Genomic DNA, 6,243 nt, shown 5'->3' on the forward strand with positions numbered 1-6,243 from the left:
CCCGGTGCCTGCTATCTCACTTACACAGCATGGAAGCCACGAGTCCAGGACGTCATACTGGCTCAGTACAACTTGGTGAAGTACTGAACATAAGTTGATACTTGTTTATTAATAAGGGTAATCAACGAAATTTACCTCAGCACTTGCAAGCAATGAAAATAATCGGATTAGGTCCACTATGGTTGAAACTTCAAAGCATTCTGTGACATTAAGATGACATTTCGTCGTGATATTTAAAGCCATTCCAATATTTATGGAATGAAAAGAAGTGTTAATTCTAAATAAAGCAGCTTATTCTCCCGGCTTAATGAAACTCGCGAGAAATTCGGGACAGAAATACGATTGTCTTCAGAGAGAGAGGGACAGCGCTTCGGAAGTGAAACGCTGAGAGGAACACGCAAGCAGCTGGAGTGACGCAAGAGCCTCTTGCAACATCGTAACGGCACTATCAGCATCCGACGCCGGGCTACAGATGCTGGCAAGGTCCCATGGTGTAATGGTTAGCACTCTGGACTTTGAATCCAGCGATCCGAGTTCAAATCTCGGTGGGACCTAAAATTTTAAGCGAGAGTTGGAGCAGCGGGGTGCTTTCATAGTGCCATTCATGTATTCTTCAAGGTAAATTAAACGAATAGTGTTGAAAATCGTTTGTGACTTGAATGAAAAGGTCAGATACAGTATGATGTTTAAAGGAAACTGTGAACAGCTGGTAAGCCACGTGTGAAAAAGAGGAACGTAACAAGACGACATATTACAGTATCTGAACTTTCAGTCAAAAGTCGAATGTTAATAAGTACTTGGCATTGTTAGATGGCGGCCATACATATATCAACTATGTCGTCAATCAGCTGCCTGAAAACTTTAACACATTTGAGTCAGTAGGATGGGAAGAAACAGTATTTTCACAAAGGGTGAGGAGCATTTGAGTTGAAATTCTTTAACAGAGTGATCACAAGGGCTACACTCACGTTTTGATGGTTCATAAAGTCTACAATATAGAGATAGTGAAGGAATGAAGCACATTCTTTACCAAAACTCGATATTATAACTGGTACGTATAGCGACCAATGTCTTCTGTACACTAAAATGCGCACCATGTCTGCTAGCTGTCTTGCGCTGCAGGTGTTCTACCCAAAATCTCTTCACTCGATGGTTTAATCCTTCGTTCCTCGCATAATACCTTCTTAATTATTCTCCACAGCAAACGAGTAACCAGAATTTCTGTTTATAAGACAGAAAAGTAATCACTCTAGGGCAGGTAGAAGCATCTTTCATTACGATTTACGGATTTCTACTGAATATAAGCTTTAATCGAGATTATTTGCTGGAATCCCAGAGATGAGAGAAGATTTAGACGTTGATCTAATGGAAGATGGGTGGCCGGCATTAGAAAGGAAGCAGGAGCAACGTGTACTCGAATAGCTAAACGTCTTAACACACGGAGAAGAAAGGAGGAGGCCTTTAATCAACGTTACCGTCCAACGGATCCTCCTCCCGAAGGTAGAATTTTCCATGTTGTCTTTTTGCAAGGGGTTGCGGAGAGAGGAAGGTCCTGCTCGCACTATGAACATAGTTGGCAGCGGTGCAGAGGTGAGAAGAAGAGTCCGGATCGCTGTTACCGTACAGCAAAACTGTGACACGGCCACAGTGTTTATGAGACGTCCATTAATTACGTGACGCGTTTTCTTTAAAATGTGGAACCCTCTCCCCCCTCGGTGAGATTTGGTGAGATCTGGTGGGACCCCACTCCCCCTCACGCGAGATTTACCCCGTAGTGGGGTAAATACACGGATAAATGATTTTGTGAACAGCTATTAAATCATTTTAATTAAAACCCTTCTTTTATTTATGAAGTGTATTAATCAGTGTTTCGACACGTGACTAAAAACACCTTATTTTACGCAGGCCAACGCTGAACAGTATTCGGAGAGAGAGACTGATAAGAGAGAAAAGGACAAAATGTCCCCACAAAACTTGTGTTAATTGTTTTGACGGATCCTTAGAAACTGTCCATTTATTTCTATGTCGTGTACATTAAGTGACATTGAACCTTTACCTACTATTACCTTGAAGATGAAAGACAACGTTGTTTGCACCTTGCTTTCAACGGTATGAATACGTGGCTTTCAGTCGCTTGATTTAAACGATCACTAAGAGAATTCTTGTCGGTGAACAGCTTAGTTTCTTCCACAGACGATTAACTTCTTGCTCGCTCTTGTGTCTGCACTGCCAGCATGCCACTTAACATACGCATTATAGAAGCTACGAGTGTGATACAAGTTCATGGTGAACACAGTAACATTGGCTTCATACGCGTTCAGAATATAATGGCTGACACTCAGTGCTCTCGATCGACGAGGCACTTATTTCAAAGCAGGGAATCTCAGGCATGCACACGTGTAATGCATTAGGCTATAAAGATTGGCAAGCACTTTAATATTGTCTGCACTCAGGATTAGTTTACAAAACAAAACGCTTTCCAATATAGTAATGTTCATCTTCTTAATCCAAAAGTTAAAGTGAGATTTAATTCCCCCCCCCCTCCCCCAACCTTAATGAGATTTGGTAAGATTTTGCAAGAAGCCTCCTACCCTCTCCTCGTTTTGAGCTCACGTAATTAATTGATGTCCCCTTAGAATGATTGAAAAACTGCTGACAAACACCTAAAGGATTGCAACAACCAAGATGAGAAATACTTAAATTTTTTTGTTATGAAACTGCGTTATTACAAAACATATTTTCATAATGATTTGCATTACGACACGATAAATATTAATTTTTATAAAAAATCTTAAATGAATGAAATCAGAGGATGAACAATGAATGCAGTTGCTGAAGAGTCGTTTGATGCAAAGGCTGATGCTTGGTGATAACAGACACACTGTGTGGAGTCTTCTGACTTGTGTCGATTGAGGGCTAGAGAGCAGAGAGACCAAAAAGTAGTACGTGGTTAGCACAGTGAGGAAATCATGCGGATACGGGCGGAAGGACATATTAAACGTGATGTTGCTCGACGAAGCATCCCGGCATGCGCCTCGGAGTACCTGAAGAGGAATAAACTTCCCCTCTTCAGAACTTCGGTATACAGTCTCAATTGCTGCATCACCTTGTTCCATGTGATTTTACTACACTTGCTGTATTTTTCTATAAAAAACAACTTTAACGTTACTAAGTCAGATTATCAGGGCTTTCAGACTTCATCTAAGTAAAATTTAGCTTCAGGAAGAACTGAGAAACAGTAAAGATGTGACAACAATAAATTGATAGCAGAGTAATGTCATTAAATATTTCTGTAAGGAAATATACATCGTGACAGTTATCGAACTAGATGAAATAAAATCGCCATAACTTTGGGTTGTTGTTTGGAGGGAGGGGACCAGACAGCGAGGTCATCGGTCTCATCGGATTAGGGACGGAAGTCGGCCGTCCCCTTTGAAAGGAACCATCCTGGCATTTCCCTGGAACGATTTAGGGAAATCACGGAAAACCTAAATCAAGATGGCCGTACACGGGATTGATCCGTCGTCCTCCCGAATGCGAGTCCAGTGTTCGCCATAACTCCCAACGATTTGTGTTAGGACGTTCAAGCTTTTGGTTGGCCGCGCGGCATTACGGGAATTAGTATGCGCACGCGCACGCACCTTCTTGTTGTCGACTATTTGCACGTGAAAATGTCACGGTACAGCGTGCCTGAAGGAATACCACTTGTGAAGGCCTAATATGCGAGCAATAACAGCCCAACTGCTGCTCAAAAGGAAGTTTGCGACGGAGTTCAAACTGAAGACAACCGGTCGAAGTGTGCTACGATCAAGAATTTGATTCGCTAGTTTGAGAGAACGGGTAGTGCTCGTGATAACAGTGTTGGCAATTCCGGTCACCCAAAAAGGCTGAAAACGCCTGGAAACATCGAGAAGACACGCGTTGTGTTTCAAACCAGCCCCAGGAAATCGACCAGACGAGCTGCAAAACAGGTGGCAATCCACCGGGGGGACACTGCGACAAATTGTTGTTGCAGACCTGCATCTCTTCCTATACAAAACTCAAACTCATCAGCCATTAAGCCCCAGGGCCGTGGAATAGTGGCTGTGCTTCGCCAACACAATTGTCCACAGAACTGATGGAAAGGACTTTGATGTGAATAGGGTTTGGTTTAACGACGAAGCCCAATTTTATTTGGATGGGTTCGTCAGTAAACAAAACTGGCCCATTCGGGGGACTGAGAATCCGCATTTTGCGATCGAGAAGTCTCTTCACCCTAAAAGCCTAACTACGTGGTGTGCAATTTTCAGTCACGGAATAATCGGTACCATATTCCTTGATGGCACGGTAAGTACCGAACGGTACGTGAAGGTTTTGGAAGATGATTTCATCGTCGTTATCCAAAGTGACCCTGATTTCGACAAGATGTGGTTCATGTAAGAAGGAGATTGACCCCATCGAAGCAGGAGAGCCTTTCATGTCCTAGAGGAGCACTCTGGAGATATTTTGGTTCTGGGGTATTCAGAGGCCACTGGCATGGGCCCCGATTCGTCGCCATACTCTCCGGATCTGAACACATGCGACTCCTTTCTGTGGGTCTATATTAAAGATTAGGTGTGCAGCAATAACCGCAAAACCATTGCTGAGCTGAAAAGAGCCATTCAGCAGGCCGTCGACAGCGTCGATGATCCGACACTTCAGCGGGTCAGGCAGAATTTCGCTATTCGTCTGCGCCACATCATCTCTAATGATGGCAGGAAGGTCGAACATGTCATAACCTAAATCCGAGTATCTGTACTGACGTTTACATGCTGAATAAAGTGTGTGGACGGCGTAGTTTGTAACTAATTTACGTTTCTTTTCATATAATTCAATAATTGTGGAGGCTACAGATGTTACTAATACGCTTGCTTCAAAAACGGTCGGTACCCGGCAGGTCAGAACCGGTTGCAGTATTTATCTGTATATGTAGCCACCTCATGTATTCCATATCCACTGTCGCAACAATAAATCTAGAGTGAATTGGAAATCTCTAAATGGGTGTTCTATTTTTTTTCCGGTAGGGTATTTGTTGTAAATAATTATTTAGTATTTATCCTGTCCTCATATGATAAACAAATAAAGTTAGTCACATACACACGTCGCGGAAATGCTCGGTCAACCTCACTGGCTGGCGCTGTAAGGCGCGTTGTGCAGTACGGTGTTAACATTCCGTTAGCGTACATTCCTAGAAGACAACCAGACTACGGCTCCCTCCCACGTATATCTTGCGAAAACAGCGTAAAGGGATTTTCTATTGACGACAGACTGCAAAGTACCGAAACACATGCCTAGACTACTGAGTACTAAATATCTGACATTTTCTCAGCCTTACCCAGTGACGCGGCTGGCTGGACGTGCAGTGCCTGGTGGCAGAGAATTCTGCAAGGGCTGCCCCGCAGACGCTGCAACACGGAAGGAGGCCGGGAAGAATCTGTTTTATGGCCGAGCCGTTTATGGTGGCGGTTTCGCAGCGCCTATATTAGGGGCAGTGTTTCGATTACTCTTTTTAGGTGACATGGCAGCCTGGATTATGTCCATGGTCTCGAGAGTATATCGGCAACATTTAATATATGCAGCCGGCCGGAGTGACACAGCGGTTCTAGGCGCTTCAGTCTGGAACCGCGCGACCGCTACGGTCGCAGGTTCGAATCCTGCCTCGGGGGCATGGATTCTGTGATGGCCTTAGGTTTGTTAGGTTTAAGTTCTAGGGGACTGATGACCTCAGATGTTAAGTCCCATAGTGCTCAGAGCCATTTGAACCATTTAATATATGCAAGCCTCGGAGGTAGCAGCTGTATTTTGCACTAATAGAGACCTCCTGAGGTACCGTAAGGTATCCGTAATGTGGACGGTAAATGTCCAATGGTCTTGTGATACGTTTTACTGTTTTCTGCGATTCCTTTTTTTTTTCTTTTACTGAGGATGAAGCGAGGTCGTGGACATCATATTTTTAGTGTGTATTGAACAATGCAATTACTCTTAAGCTTAGGGCCCGGTTAATGTAGTTCAAATCAGCATATTAACTGAACGGGGTATATCACGAGGTTACTTTTTTGGAATGTTACGTAATGATATCATCTTTGTATGGGAGAATATGACAAATAGTTTGAAAACACTCCCAATGCACTAGGCGCGTCGTGACCTGATCTCAGTTCCCGCTTTCCACGACCCTAAAACATCGAGAATGAAAACAAGAATTAAAGTTGCGACTTGACCCCATTA

The 6,243-nt window shown here is 43.5% G+C and overlaps 1 non-coding gene across 1 annotated transcript; it reads left to right on the forward strand.

Moving 5' to 3' along the window:
* The first annotated feature begins 482 nt into the window (after positions 1 to 482).
* Trnaq-uug (transfer RNA glutamine (anticodon UUG)) lies at positions 483 to 554 on the forward strand. The gene has a single exon. It is a non-coding gene; the product is annotated as a tRNA-Gln (tRNA).
* The last annotated feature ends 5,689 nt before the right edge of the window (positions 555 to 6,243 follow it).

Source organism: Schistocerca nitens, chromosome 2, assembly GCF_023898315.1.
Source record: "Schistocerca nitens isolate TAMUIC-IGC-003100 chromosome 2, iqSchNite1.1, whole genome shotgun sequence".
Classification (NCBI taxonomy): Eukaryota; Metazoa; Arthropoda; class Insecta; order Orthoptera; family Acrididae; genus Schistocerca; species Schistocerca nitens.